We start from the raw sequence: 16,742 nt of genomic DNA on the forward strand, positions 1-16,742 counted from the left end.
TCACAAATAGGACTAATTGTTTGATTTTATTCTTGTTGACTTAGCTGAACTCTTATGGAAGGCTTAGCAATACCATAGAAGAAGGGCATTTGGAATGCAGTGGTCATGACTTTATCTTCTCTTGTAGAGTATGTTCATAATTCAGATGCTTTGTCCAGTGACTGTCAATGCTTTAAAATATTTTTCCCTCAGGATACTAAAAGTTAAAAAATATTTATTATTAATTGGATTTTCTTTATTTTTTCTCTATTATACTAACATTTTGCATGGTATCAAAATATTATGATGTTGTAAACAGACAGTGTTATCCAGTGGTTTAAAACCCTTTCTTTGGTATCAGGGAGACCTTAGCTATAGTTTTGCATAACCTGGGCATATATCTTTTCTAAGCATCAGTTTTATCAACTGTGGGATAGGGATAATAAAAGGGCACTCATCTTTGTATCTGCTACCATGACTGGCATGTAATCAGTGCTCAGACATGTTAATGGAATCCCTCAGGCTAGATTTTAGGCACTTATCTCCTGGTTTGGTGTGCATGAGGCCCACCCTGCCTGTCTTCTCCAGACAGGCCCACTCTGATCCCTGAATACATGACTTCATTGGTTCAACGGTTCTAGTGTAAATTCTTGGTTCACCTAGAATCTTTATAAACACTCCACCCCAAACATGAGCCTACAAGATCCACTTGGGCACGTCCCTGCCAGACATTGACTCTCATGCCCACCCTGACTGCCCAGCCAACCACTGATGAGTCAAACCAATTTCCTCTGGGTACCTATATGTAGCTCCTATAGGTCTGTGGACCATTTCAAAATCTACAACCTACTCCAAACACCAATCAGACTTGGGGGCATCTGGAGAAATGGAGAGGCACTCCCCTACACTGGAAGAATGGTTTCTAAGTTCAAAATCCTTTTCTGCTCAGGAATGAGATGATATTATGTCAAAGGACTGTGCAAACTGTAAAGTGCTCAGTAAGTGTGACTTAGTCCTTTCATAATATTCTCTTAGGACCTCACTTTCTGGAGGAATGAGCAGCAGGAAATTATTGTCTCCACTTTCAAGGTGGGGAAGTCCTGCACCAGAGAGGCTAAATGACTTGCCTGAAAATATATGGATAGCTGTTGGCACAAGTGGGATTTGAAGTCAGAGAAGTGACTCGAGTCATTACAATAGCACTGAGTATTTACCATGTGTCAATTTCTGTATCCAGCCTTATATCACTTACTCCTCCGGTCTTATAACATTTAATACTATGAAACAGGCATTTTATAAATGGAGCAATGGAGACTCCAAGAAGTAATCTGCTCAAGCTTTTACAACTAGAAAGTGATGGAAGTGATAAATTTTGGTCTAATACCAAGTCTGAGCCCATATTATAAAGCTACTTGAGAAAAGTTTAAACTACTCAATGTTGAACAGTACATAAACCATATATGTGAAGCTTTAAAAAAAATTCACTAACTGATGTCTTATTTTGTCCTTCCTTCCTTCATTCAACACACATTAAGCCCCTACAACGTGTTAGCCCCTTGTTAGACACAACAAAGAACTGCAGTTAAACTTCTCGGAGTTATTGCTGATGTTTAGACACGCCACCACAGGAGCCTGTCAGGGTCCTGCCCACAAGTCCCTCACTCTGATGACTTTAGAGCTTGCCAGCCTACTTTCCAATTCCCAGCTCTTGCATTTCTTTACTTGAGAGCTCCCTTTGATCACCAAAACCTGCTTTGCCTGCTTACATGGTCAACTACAAGTGCCCTAGAATTAATGGCTCTCAGGAACCTCATACAAAGACTGATGGCAACTGGTGTATAAATTCCACAGCTCCCACCTCTCTGGCGGGACTTCTGAGGTATGTGTTCTGCATGGGCTCCCAGAGTTTTCCATGGAGATTAAGCTCCATTGCCAACTTGTAGCTGGCTTGTTAATATACCTTGTATCAGCTGTCCTCCCTATCCTGTCTTGTTTCCATGCTCCCTATCTGGTGTTTCTTTTTTCTCCCAAATCAGCTTCTTGCATTTAAATCTTTGTCTCAGGGTCTATTTCTGAGGCAACCCAAATAAAGATATGGCTCCTAAAAATTCTTTTGTTCTGTGAAGACTGGGTATTTTGAATCTCATGAAAACAAGCACCCATATTTAAATTGTCTTAGGAGTTAATTCTTGGTCTAGTAGTGGTTTAACTTATTTTTACCATTCAGCCTCCCCAGGACTTATGTTGAGTTGTTGAGAGCTGTCACCTACAATATTCTAGACTCTTAGAGATATCAAAGAAATATTGTACCAAACTTTCTCCTGAGAGGAAATTGTTCTTACCTTGTAGGAATTTACTCTGTGAGGCCCCCTGGGGCAAAGGATACTTAGAGAACAAGGTACTTGACTGTGGTATCATTTTCCTTTTCTTGTGTCTTACTGTTTCAAAGGAGGTGCTTACTGCTCTTGTTGAGAAGGGAGTACATCCCACATTCATGTGGGTTTTTGGTGGGCCACTCAAGTCTGAGTGGGTAAACCTGGGAGCCATCCTTATTTCCTTATAAATATTTCATTTTTCTGTCCAACAAAAGTTTAGTGAACCTTTATGGGGGCTGAACCCCAGTCTAAGCAATGTGGAGTATACACAAACACACTAAATGCATCAAAGACACATTTCCACCTAAGGATTTATAGATCTTGGAACAGCAATGGAAAATGCGTTTTCAGAGCTCATTTGGGTGGTAATATATCGCGTCCCAGAGAACAATCAGAAAATCAAATTGACTTTGGTAAATTTGCTTGATTTTCAAAATATAATCTCAGGGAGGGAAATAGCTTGTCTACAGAGACAAATGGTTACCAATCCAAAAATAGTTTTTACTTTATTTTTACCCAGCCAACAAACATTCTTTTTTAGAGTCTTAACCTAATTTCCCAGAGTTGCCTGGCCTATCCTTCTCCTATAATTTTAATGTCCTACTCAAGTCTTTAAGGTCTCAGTTGGTTAATGTTTAATGCGTTCCACGATCAGTGTTTGATGTTTACACTTTATTGGGCTAACCAAATTTGTAGAGCAAATTAAAAGTGTGCAGGTCTTTGGCAAGCCATGTTTAGATACGGGTTGCTCAGAAACCATCTCCTTGTTCAATACTGCATGCTCCAAGTAATTTCAATTAACTGTCCTCTTTTCCTGGTAATATCTGCAATTCTCTGCATTGCTTTTGGGGAACTATTACTTCCTAGATTTACAAACATCACAGCCTCATACCCTTCTGCTTCCAGAAAACAAGTCACAGCAGAGAGTTCCACTTCTATGTGAAGTGAGAGTGTCAGCAACAGGTAACCTATTAAACCAGATTGACCAAGGACCATAAAAAAGTGCACTTGAGAGGGAGTAGGGGAACCTAGGAGGGGAGGATCTGTGTTGGGGGAAGAGTGAGTAGGAACTGAAGAGTTGGTATTTAAAAAAAAACAACACATATTTGAAGAACTCATACAAGTATAATAACACAGAGATTAGATAAAGAGCTATTACTATAATTGCCTGATGAAATACATTATTCCTCTTATCCATGGGGTTATTTTAGTTTCTTTTTTTGAACAAACTGAATGGGTAGTGTGGTATCACACAACAGACAGTTCTGGGGAAACTAAAGCTTGGGTTCCACGTCCAGCTAGGTCAGGCCTGGTGTGATATCACCCTTACCGCGCTGGGCACTGTCCACAAAAGAAGGGAGTTGGCTGTGATCTCTGGAGTGCCTTCCAGTTCAGGTGTTTGGGGATTCGATCCCAATCATAAAATTCTTGGGGAGTGAAACATGGGGCTTACACCAGTCTTAAAGGACACAAGTTTCACACATAATTGCCCAATAGACTATAACTTGAATTTTCTTCAAAGAGTACCTTTATTGTGGCTGGCTGGCAGCAATTTTTTCTCTCTCTCTCTGAGCCAATATTCTCTTTAAGCTTTGCTGAAAGATGCTCCTTTTGACACAGTATGAGAAGATATTGGGAAGGTTCTAGGGTAGAATCAGCAGATGAAAATGAGGGATCCCCAAACTGCAGGGTCATTGATGGACTTGGGGGCTCAGGTTTCCTCTGTTTCCTCGTCTCCTTGTCTCCTCAAGGCTACAGAGAGGTGCAGGCCAGGTCCGGGGCGATAGCTGCTTTCCTGGCACATTGGCAGTGGCTGAACACTAATGTGTTTAACAGTTGGACTTATTTTTAATCTACTGTATTAGGAGCACAAATTTAATCAAGAACAAAATGTTACCAATGTTGTTTTTCTGTTCCTGCATATGCATATATCCCTAACACTGTTTTGCATTCCCTTGTGCTAGTAAGCTCTCCATCTGACATCTGACTTATTTCATAACATTAGTTTTTTTTTAAGTGCAAATATATGTGGAGAAAAAAGAGAAACAAGGAGCTGAATTTCCACTCAATGCGGCCCCCTGCTTAAAGAAATAACTGCAGTACAGATTTTAACAATTAACATTCCTGCAGTTATGGATGGAGCTAATAAATGTTTTCAAACACTCCTCGGCTCAAATACACGTTCAGCTTATTTTCTGTCATTTGATGGCATGGGTGGGTTGAGACATTCCTCTCAGCTCTTTTTTTCCTTCCTAGTCAAAGAAAGAGATCTTATCTCCCTACCCACCCTAGCTCCCCCCTCCCCCTGCCCTCCCCCCTCAGCGCCTACTTTACTGAAACCTGACTTGCAGGTCAGCGGGCTGGTAACAGATTAATTTTACTCTGTGAGGAACACCAAGCATTTTGGCCAGGAAACATGAGAACCCTGTTATAATATTACCGTTTTTCTAAATTAAATATTAGGAAAAATTAAACCAAATTGTGGCGCATAGTGCAATGGAAAATATTTCTCTTCTAAACACTCCTCTGTGATAAATGCCCCTGTAAGCGAAAGCACAATAAATATGCACTACATTAAAAACCGAGATTATTCAAGTTTTAAGACTTATAGCTAAAAGTGGTTTAATGTTTCATGCCTAATAATAGATTACTCCTATCATGTTTCTAACCTTTATTTCTCCTAGCTTTGAAGTCCAGCCATATAAAGGTTGTTTGTAGAACCACACGAAAGTTAAAGCAAATATTACTTAGAGTGATTCATACCAGCAAGAATTTGCAATGAAGGCAGAGGCTTTTTTTTTTTTTTTGGTGTGTATGTGTGTCTGAATCAAAGGAAATGAAATGTTTGTAATATTTTTTGGTTGATAAATTTATTAAAACATTTTAGAGGCTTGTAGTAGAGACACAGCTGACATAAACAGACTGACTGGAAACAGATTATATTTTGCTCTGTGGGGGAGGCGGAATTTAAAGGGGGGAAAAATTCCCTGGATTTCAAAAATTGCCACCAGGTCACAGCAATACTTAATTAACTGAATACATTAACAGAAGGCTATAACATAGATGCTAAAAACGGGGAGGGGGGGAGGCAGTCAAGTTCACTTAATCCTCTGTTCTTTGCTTACAGATTAGCCTTTCAGAATGAGCAACCTGATTTTTTTTTTTAAAGGATCCATTTACCTTCCAGAGCTTTTCATAGCAAAACATTTTGCATGGTTGCAAAAGAAATTAATTTGTTGCCAGTTGCTCCATACTGGCAGGAATTCTGAATAAAGAATGTAAGCAATCTATCTTTGTTTGCAAGATATAATTAATCTGGCAGTTAAAATTCTTTGGAAACATTCTGATGACTTATGTGGAAAAGTAGCACAGCATTTTCAAAGAAAACTCAGAACTGTATGCAGGGGAAGATAAAAGATATATGAAGTGTTTGTTCTAAGAGATACTATTCATTTAAAGATCATAATGTAACCCCACCCTAGCAATTATTGTGAAAAACAAGACGAATCTCTGTCTATAGCTTTCTGACACAGTCTTGATTTGAGAAACAAAATAAGCACATTACTGTTATAGTCTAATAGACTGCAAGCTGTTTTATTAGAGTCAGCTGAATCCTGTTTTGCATAAAAAAGAACTCTGTTTGCTATCAAGAACACATTTACATTAATATGACTTTGACAAAGTAAAATAAAATCGCATTAAGATGATGTAAGTAGATAAGACAATGAAATCTCTGTGAGAGAGTTTTGGCATACACTAATTACAGTCAAGTCCCTGCAGGAAAAGAACATATTTTTACACCAACTACCCATGTGTTTGAAAATGTAGAGCGCCCAAAATGCAATCCTTGGTTTAGGTATTTCCTGAATACATTGTGTTTCTGAGGTAGATTTTTTTTTTTAAAGGAGACTGCCCGATAAATAACACTTTCATTTACTAGAATACAAGCAAGTTTCTTTCTGAATACCAGTCTGTAATCATCCTGATTATTTTAAGGGACTTTCCAATACAGGGCAGCTGAAAACAAGGTTTTAGATTACATGGTAATTTAGGAATGCATGAAAAGCTAAGCAGTTACCATAATAGGGTTCTGGTTAAACTTCATGGTTTTTAGAGCAAAACACAACAACATATGTTTTGTGATTTGTTTCAATGATTTTTCTTTTTTTTTTTTTTTGTTCAGGTTCTATCAAAATATTTGGAGGCCTCATCCGCATACAGCGTTTTTATAACCTTATTTTGAAAACTTTGATGTCTCTCTTTTTAGTTCAGTCATTAAAAGAAACGCAATGATGGATGATGATAATGCTGTGGATTTTATGACTAATCAGTTCTTGGCAGTGGCCATATTTCTTCCATAGTGAAACTTTAATATTCCTTTGGCCTTGTATAGGCTTAAAAAATTTTTTTTTGGTGGGGGGGGAGCTGTACTACACCAGCTACTTATTAAATATTACCAAACAGTTATTGCACAAAAGTTAGCACTCTGATTTAAAACCTGACTATATGAAGCAATCAGGAAAGGGTATTTTTCCTCCTTCCGGGCTACTCACAAATTTTGGGTGCCTTGCAATACTGTTTTTCTCCAAGTTTTAAAGGCAAGAATGTGGAGAAAGACTACACAGACAGTAGAATATTTAAGAGGGAAGAAAGTCTCGTAGGGGTGAGATGGGATACCATCTGCATTTCCTCTTCTCAGATTGTCTTTGTGACTATGCAGTTTTTACGAGGAGCCTGACTTTCTGCCTGGAATCCTTGAGGTACTGTTCTTGAAGTTGCAGCAACAAACACCAGGTGTCTCCACTTAGCTGAGCTAAAGGTTCTGAAAAGGAAGGCCGCTTTGCCAGGAAAAGATGAAGCAGCCTTCCTTTCCCTAGTGCTGCTGCCTGGCTAAGCCCAGACAGGCTGGCTGGGGCCAGGGGAAGGGAGTTCATTTTTGGATGAGCGCTCAGGTTACAGCCTGTTGACTCATATCAGATCTGTAAGGTAACCTGATTTTTGTGTGGAAGTCATGAAGACTGGCGCCCCTGGAAACACTGGTATGCTGGGGGAGGAGTCTAGAGAACCAGGTGGCAGTAGCCGGGATTGCATTCTTGGTCTACTCATTGGGACTCACTATCTTGGAAGGCAAGAAGCCATGACTGGGTGGATGGGAGCCTTCTTCTTGAAAGAGCCAATTCCATGGGGACCTTCTGCTTGGAGACAACTAGACTGAAGACCCAGCAGCTGATGTGTTGGCTTCTTCTCTACCAGTGGCCGATGCTTCAATCACAACATCCAAGTTGTGGCTTCCATTACAATTTGTTTATCTCTTCAACAAATAATCGTTCAATCTCTAGTGTGTGGCAGATACTCTCCAAGCAGTGAAAAAACTAGACAAAGCCTGCTTTCTCATAGAGCTTGAAATAAGATACGACCCTTCCATCTGATGCCAAGGATAACAGCTGAGGCCAGTGTTTCCCAAAATGTGCTTCCTGGCATTCCAAATACAGTGATAGGTATTGTGCTGAGGAAAGACTTCATATTTCCTTATGCTGTGAAACTGCTGGGTAAGCAGGTATCTAGAACTTCTTACTAGCCTTTATATACTAATTTGCATTGTTCCTTTCCAGATGTCCTAGTTCTCAAATGTATTTGGCTAAGGAATCTTTTTTTCCCAACCTAGAAATTATCCTCGATAGAAGTGAATATTGTAAGGAACATACTTGGAGGAAAATTGTTTTGAGTGGTGGACACAGAATCTTTCTCCTACTTGAGGCAGATATGAGGTTAGATTTGGAACATGGAAGGAGGCACAAAAACTAGAACTTGAATGAAGCCACCTGTCTGAGGAAGGAGAGGTTTGCTCCAGGGAATGTGACTGTGGAAGTAGTACTGATCTCATTGCACAGGAAAGCTGTTCCCCATCAGGTTCTGAATAGCCTTCAAACGACCATGAGAAGATGGGAAAGCTAAGATGTAGGTTCTAGTCCCAGCTCTGCCTCAAAGTAGCTTTGTAATCTTGAGTAATTTGCTTACCTTTTTGATCCTAATTCCTCATTCCTAATAATCAGCACTGAATATGTATTAAGTCATTTATTTATCAAAACAGCTTTATGAGGTAAGTCATGTTATTGCTTCTATTTTATAGGAAAGGAATTAACAGATACTTGAAGAAACCTGCCCAAGGTCACACAGCTACAAAGTGATGGTGCCAGAATATTAAAAGACAGTCTTGGAGCAGATGGTCCCTTCTTTAAGATCTAATATCCTAAGATTTTATGAGGGTGACTTTTTCTACGTTTCACATCTGTTGTGATTGGGCATTCAGTCCTCAAAGCAGAAATCATTCATCAGTCAACAGATTTATTGAGCATGTACTCTGTGCCAGGATTAGCCAAGGCCCTAGGGAACCCATAGGGAACAAGACAAAGTTCCTACCCTCAGAAACTCAGTCTAGTGGGGATGGGGGTACTGACAAGTAAACAGGCAGTTCATCTATGTAACAGAAACAATAATCATTCCTATAGTGAGTCTTATTATTAAAATATTATAGCAGACTGTTCATAAAAGCCAAAGGTAGAAACAACCAAAATGCCCAACAACTGATGAATGAATAAACAAAATGTGATATAGTCACCCAGTGGCATATTACTCAGCCATAAAAAGGAATGACGAACTGATAAATGCTACAACATGGATGAACCCCAAAACATCATATTAGATGAAAGAAGCCAGACATAAAGGCCACATATAATATGATTCTATTTATATGACACGTCTAGAATAAGTAATCCCACAGAGACAAAAGGCAGATTAGTGCTTGCCAGAGCCTAAGGGTAAAATGGGGAGTGACTACTTACTGCCTCCAGGGCTTGTTTTTTGGAGTGATAAAATATTCTATGATGGTTGCACAACACTGCAAATGTGCTAAACGTCACTCATGGTAAATTTATGCTATGTAAATTTTACCACAATAAAAAAAATGGTGATGATGGATAAGGCCAGGCTCATTATTCCCATTTCAAGTTAATAAATTCCTATTCATCACCTGCACTAAGGAAACTGGGCTCAGCACCTGTGTAGATGTAAAGGTGAATAAGATTTAATCCCTGTCCTGACAGATTTTACAATCTACTTACTGGAATGATAGAAGATCAGTAATAAATTATAATAAAGCATAATTAAATCAGCATCATAATGGCAGAGTGGGCAAAATGATGAGGAATATTTGGGAGAAAGAAACAATTTGTTCCCAAGGCATTGAAGACACCATTGACGTAAGCCCCAGCCTCAAAACCCAAACGAGCCTTCTGTGTCTTGATGGTGACATAAAGCAGGGGTTGGCAGCAGGCCACACAGTGGTCAGAAGGCGCAAGGGCCAAGGGGAAGCAGTCAATGGAACCAAAGAAGGTGAAGAGGGAGAACCACGCAACATAGTGAGAGTTGGATAAATCTGCCCCATGCTCCAGCCACACGCCATCCTCTGAGGCACAGCAACAGACAAGTGGCAGGTGTCTGGGAAAGAGGGGTGACTCGGGTGGGGGGCAAGGAAGAAACAATTCATTTTCAACCAAGGTTATTGGAAGATCCTCACGGAGGATGTGTTGGTTCAGTGTCTTGAAGTTTGACCAGAAATTCAGTAGAGGGCGAAGACGAAGCCAACAGACAGACAGGGTGACTGACTTGCTGGATGTCACATGGCAGTGACGGAGTAGAATTTGAATTGCAGGCTTCTCACCCTAGTTGAAGATACTGTACGTTCAGTCCTCCTCATTTGTGGATTCTGAATTTGTCTACTCACTAAAATTTGTTTGTAGCTCTAAGACAATACTTGGGGCATTTGCACAGGACTTTGTGGATCTGTGCAGAGGGGGAAAATCTGAGTCACTGGACAGGCACATGTCTGGCTGAGGTCAAACAAGGAGATGCTCTGCTTTCCTGTTTCCTCTCATACTGTCAACAAATGTCCTTTCCACGGTGTGTTAAGTGCCATGTTTTCACATTTTGGTGCTTTTTTTTCCCTGGTGATTTTACTGTTTAAAAAGGCCTCCAAGCATAGTGCTGAAGTGGCGACTAGACTAGCATTCCTAAGTGCAGAAAGGCTGTGATGTGCCTTATGTTAGATAGGCTTTGTTCAGCCTTGAGTTACAGCACTGTTGGCTGTGAGTTTGATGTTAATGAATCAACAATATACATTAAATAAAGTATCTTTAGAAAGAAACGTATCAAAGTAGGTTGTACACTGATAAGTAGGTGAAAATCTTGTGACCAGAGGCTCACAGGAACCTAACTTTGTATTTCCCCTAGGAGCAATGGTTCAGTATTTGCTAATTCAGCGTTGGTGGCAACTTTACTGAACATAATGACAATAATGAAAATTGATGGTACTTCTCATTATTGTCTGCTCCCAGGTTTGAAATTGGACCATTCCTTCTCTAAGCATCACTCATCATTCATCATCAATTGCCACCCGCCAGTTAAACACACACATACTCGCACAGATGTACACATATGCATGCACGTGTACCACAGGCACACACTGACACACGTGTGTATGCACATACACACAGGCTTCTCACCGGAGCTGCTTTATATAATTTTTAGGATTCAGAGAGAAATGAAAAGGCAAGGCCCCTAGTTCAATCATTATGAAGGATTTAAAGATGGCAGGAACAAACAGAGCATTTAACCAACTACAGGGTCCTGTGGACACATCTCATACCCGTGGAGCTGGCCCTGCTCCTCCCTCCATCTCATCAGCCATGTCTTCCCTTCAATGCATGTGCTTCTTTTTACATCTGGGACAAAGAAAATCAGATCACTGTTCACCCTACAACATTTGAGATAAGAAGATTACCAAGCCACTTGGACTTACCAAATGTCTCCAGGGAAGAAGGTAACAGACTCACAGATACACAGTCTGTGATGACTCGGTGGCTGAAGGGTTGGTTTGGCCTTTGGCCTCCTGGAGTTGAGTGACTTGGAGGAGATTTCATTTTCTCACTGACAACCAGCCAGAGTCATGTGGGCTCACATATCAGAGCACAACAGAGCTGCAGGGCTCTATTCTGCCTCTCGCCAGTTCCCTGGGCCACATTCGCTGCTAGAAGTCTTCTTCATGAGTTGATAGGTCCCAATTTAGCCTCTTTGAGGTTCCTGGATGATGCTTGGGTCTTGGCAGCCTCTCTCAGGCGGCCTTCATTCAAGGGCAGCTGACTCTCCAGATAGATGTCCAGACTTCCAGGACAGGAGCAGGGGGAGGTCAGGGGCTGGACTCCTGAAGTGGATGTGCTTGGCTCCAAACTTGCTTTTTATAGAAGTTGTGGCTCAAGTCTTCAGTGAGGAAAGGAAGGGAGGGGGAGAGTAGATATGCAAAAGCAACTCAGCAAAAGCAGATCCCTGGAGTGCAAGTCCTGATCTGTTTTCCTCCCCCAGACCAGGTAGGAGGGGGAACGAGTGGGGTTCTAGAGCAGGCTGGGCTTCCTTCTGGAAGCGAGGATCCAGGCAGGTGCTGGGCTCATTGACTGTGCCCTTGCCATCCAAAGCCGTCTTGACTTCTCTCTGCTGTGTGGCCACACATCCCAGGGCTTTCAGAATCATCTTTCAGAAAGCCTTCTGAGCCTTGGGCGGGGGGGAGTCTGTGTCAGCTTTCCAGGGCTGTCCTAACAAAGTAGCAGAGATTGGGTCTTGAACAATAGAAACTTATTGTCCCACGGTCCTGGAATCCAGAAGTCCAAGATCAAGGTGTTGGCAGATTTGGTTCCTGCTGAGGGCTTTGAGGGAGAATCTGTTCCATGCCTCTCTCCTGGCTTCTAGTGGCTTATTGGCCACCTTTGGCGTTTCTTGGCTTGGAGATGCACTCCCTGACCTATGCTTTCATCTTCACTTGGTGTTTTCCCTGTGTCCCTGGTTCTAAATTTCCTCCCTTTTATAAAAATAAAGAGGCCTACCCTTTACCAATATGACCTCCTCTTAACTAATTACATCTGCAATGACCCTATTTCCAAATAAGTTTATATCCTGAGATATGGGGAGGGGTGGGGGCCTAGACTTCAATATATGAATTTTGGGGAGACTCAATTCAACCTGGGACAGAGGTGTGGTGGGAGTGAAGAATAGAGGTGGGATTTATCAAGGTGGCACTACGGGAGGTGGGCCAGACCAGAGTGTCAGTGTAGACTGGGAAGAGGTGGGATCCAAAGTTTTACATGTATTGTGGAGCCAAACTGTGGGCTGTTTTAAAAGCCAGGCAGAGTACGTTCAGCCTTGGTGTAGCTGGCACATGGGAGCCACTGTAGACTCTTTAACTGGATTATAATTGTGTAAAAATGGCATTTTAGGACAATGGCTCAGGCAGTGGTGTAGAGGGTAGACTGAACATCAGTAGGGGTGGTGGACTAAGTGGAGTCCAGGATCACAGTGGGAGTGGGATGGAAAGGCCGTGAGAGTTTTCAAAGGAAAAGGAGATGGTATGATTTGATTCATTAACTAGGTTCAGAAGATGGGAGCAGTAACCACTGGAACCTGAACTAATGGTGAAGTTGAGAGGGGAAAGGTGGGGACGGTGGGGTCCGTGTGCACACGTGTGCATGAATGCACATGTTCAGATGAAAATCTTGGGATGTACTGCATTTGAAATGATGTTTAGCATCTAAGAGGACACGTGCTCTATTCAGAGGTCAGTAAAGTTTTTCTGTAAAGGGCCAGAAGTAAACATTTTAGGCTTTGTGGGCCATACTGGCTGTTTTAACTGCTCAACTCTGCTGTTATCTCAGGAAAGCAGCCATAGGCAATATGTAAATGAATGGGTGTGGCTTTACTCCAATAAAACTTCACAGAAACAAACAGCAAGCTGGATTTGGTTTAAGGGCCATGGTTTGCCAACTTCTGCTCTAGATAATTGGATGTATGATACAACCATTTGTTAAAAGGAGAGAGAGCATTACATGTCCTTTAAAGGCTGATTTTGTTGTGCCTTTTGGAATGATGAGTGTTCAGTATTCAGTGGAAATTTATACTATCAACTGAAACCCATTTATTTATTGACACATGCAGCATTTTATGGAGAACCAGCTAGATGCCAAGTACGTTCACATGTTATTATCACAATCACTCCCCACTGGCAACTTTGTGAGTTGAGCAACCCTTATTTCCATTTTATAGATGAGGAAACTGAAGAAGCCCTCTTAAGGCAATTTGGAGTTGTTAAACTTTCTGACTAGGAAGTTTAACTGATCTCTGGGTGGGTGGAGGCCTTTCACTCAAAGCAAGAATACTGCCTAGGACTGAGATGAGCCAATATTTAACACTGCTTACACGTCAGTTTTAACTTTACTTTCAATTTCAAACAGTCCTAGGGATAACTAAACCTTGTGTTCTTACCGGAGATTAAGGTTTTGAAATTGTGTATTATCTACAAGCTGTCAAGAGCCTGGAAGAGAGTAAAAAATGAGGGAACATAATTGAAGACTCCTGTAATTTGCCCTTTTCTCTAGATTACCTACATTTGTTTCCTTTGATCAGGTTGACTGCTGGGTCTCTCACAGAAGCTGTCTCATAATTTCAGACATCATCATATTCTCTTTGTTAGAATTGCTACAAAAAAGTTGTGTAAATTTTGTTCCTGACTAAGCTGTGAGTTGTTATTGAAAATGTTGTTTATTACATTCCTCCATATATTGCTACCTATGAGAAAATTATCTCAGAATTTGACATAAGAAAAATCCTTGTCTTCTGAGAAAATACGATTCTGCTCCTTAGCTAAAGAGAACTATGCAACTAATTTTGCTTCCCTTTTTGATTGGGTTTCCAGGAAGCTCAGAACCATGTTTAAAGTGCAAAAAATAACAAATACTGTCACTTAGTACCAAGTGTTTTCAGGGCTTTATGTCCTTTTTTGTTACTAATTTATTAATTTTATTTTTCCTCCCATAAGCTGCTTCAAATACTTCTTGGAGAGAAATGAATGTTAAAATTTTTTTATATTGAATTAATTCAGAATCAAAGCAGTCTTTCAGCCAATCAAAATAATACCTAAGTTCCATTAGACTCAGGAAAAAATGCTGAAAAAGACTTTATGATTAAGGCAGATATTTGCTTTGGTAATTCTTAGAGGATACATGGTGTTTGCTCTATGATGGCAAATGATTTCACATCCGCTAAGTGACTTGCCTAAAGGGACCCCATATACATTTCCCTTCATGTTAAGTGCTGGGTGAGGTACTGAGGACCTGGAACAAGCATAAGGTTTGGAGTTAGAAGATCTGAGAACTCTAAACACTCATGTGACTTCAGGCAAGTCCCAGAACCTCAGCTGGATGATTTTGAATGTCCCTTCAAATGTCACCCTCTAGGAAACTTCTGCATACTTGCTGCTGCCTGTAGTTCACTCCCTTGCACTGTTCCCCAAGTAAGTCTTACTCTTCTAGCAAGACTCTAAGCATCTGGCCATCAGGCGTTATAACCGGACTTGGTCCTATGTCTGTGCTAAGTATATCAAATTATATATATATATATTCTCTGAGTTATATAAACTACATTGTTTTAAATGGGTTTACAGTAGTTTACAAAAAATGAATGCAAAAAAAGGATGAAATAAATTTAGACTAAATAGCAAACAGTTTTATGCAGAGGGAAAAAAATAATTAAGACTAGAAACATGAGAAGGAACACAGGTAGGTAGGCAGGTAGGTAAGTAGGTAAGTAAGTAGGTTGAATAACCTGTTGAATAAGACACCAGCATCCATTTGCCTGCAGAGAGCACATTTGGTTTCTGCATAAACACAAATTGCCTTGGAAACTGAAGCAAATGGAATAAAAGTGTGAAGAAATCTCTTTGTCTTAAATTAAATTTAACCAACACATAATGGAAACATAGCACGTATTGACTGAGTGTTAAAAGTCAGTTGCTGAATCATTGATCTATAAAGGTGCTTACTGGATGTGGTAAATGGAAATTCCTCCAGTCACAAAGGGCGGCGTGGAAGTTCAGTAAATTTGCTTCAGTGGAACAAGAAGAAGAGAGATTTTGTTTCAGAGGGAATGTGTTTCACTGGGAAGAAGTTTGGGTGCCCGAGGGCTGCCTGCGTCTCCCATAGAATGAGGAACCACTCGAAGAGCAAAGCAGATAGCAGCAGGGAAAGTGAAAAACAAGGAGGAAGCAGGTAGGGGGAATTCAGCAAACAGCACTTCTTATGAAATTAGTGAGTAATAAGATAATACAGGGCCCGTTCCTCTATATGGGGAATAGTCTCTGGTGAGCTCTTCAAATGGAAAATGCTCAAATACTGTAATGCACTGATATGAAAGATTTATGTAGCAAGAAGCCAGAACAGATAGCAGAAGAAATTTGAAGCTATGAAGGTTGGCAGTCCTGCCATTAATACTTCATTCATTTAACAAATATTTATAGAGTCATTACCATGTACTAGATACTATGCCAGTCACTTGAGGGAATGGGGGCAAGGGAAAAAATAATGACTAATACATCATATCTGTCTTTCAGAGGCATGCATCCTAGTGGGGGAGCTGGCATAAAAGAAGTCTTCTTAATTCATAAAAGGTATTTATTGAGCACCTATTATGTACCAAGATTAGTGCCAGATGAGGTACACAGTACAATGAACTAGAATGAATACAATCTATTTTGAAATATTAAATTAGAAATCTGTAAATCAGGAGAGGTTTTTTTTTCTGTCTCAACAGAGAGTAACACAAAGACCACTAAGAATCAAAGAGATTAAATGGAATTAGAGTCCAAGTAGATATGTAATAAAGCAATAGGAAGAGAAATAGGCCAGAACTTAGAGATTTGTTTTCTTTCTTGGGCTATTTCTTGGTATACTTATTATGAATAACTATTTAATTTTATATAAATAGTAAGGTTTTCTTAGTTCTGAAGATTGAGATTACCGACTACCTAAATTAGTGACCTCATATCTTCTCTAGTGGTAGAGCCCGGATAAATGATCTGTCTCTGGGAGGAGAGAATCCAGAAATAGCAGGTATACAGAGGATGCTGCAACACCCTCTGTCCCACATCCAAGGGTCAGAGAAGTCCCAAGTCCCATGTCAGACATTGCTAATAGATCACAGCACTTTCTCCTGCTATGCCAGGTGACCACGGGTGGTCTTGGAACATTAGGATGAAGTAGTTTTGCCCCTTGAAGGCCCATTAGCCCTTGGGACTTGCCCCAAACCTTCATACTATGAGAAACAACCAAATACTTCAGGTTTCTTTGGGCTGGTGCGCTCTCTCTCCCTGTCTCTGGCTCTGGCTCTGTCTCTCTCTGTTTCTGTGTCTCTCTCTGTCTCTGTCTCTGTCTCTCTCTCTCCCCACTCCAGGTACTACACTATGTGCTTACATATATATTTTATTTAATCCTCACAGTAACCTGGCAGGTAGGT

At 40.6% G+C, this 16,742-nt stretch overlaps 1 long non-coding RNA gene across 1 annotated transcript in view; it reads right to left on the bottom strand.

Moving 5' to 3' along the window:
- Window positions 1–16,742, bottom strand: part of LOC140699338 (uncharacterized) — a 48,439-nt gene continuing 31,697 nt past the window's right edge. Inside the window, exon 3 of the long non-coding RNA XR_012077434.1 lies at window positions 1–196. This is a non-coding gene — a long non-coding RNA (uncharacterized lncRNA). The remainder of the gene's footprint in view (window positions 197–16,742) is intronic.

The sequence above is a fragment of the Vicugna pacos genome, chromosome 11 (genome assembly GCF_048564905.1).
Source record: "Vicugna pacos chromosome 11, VicPac4, whole genome shotgun sequence".
Classification (NCBI taxonomy): Eukaryota; Metazoa; Chordata; class Mammalia; order Artiodactyla; family Camelidae; genus Vicugna; species Vicugna pacos.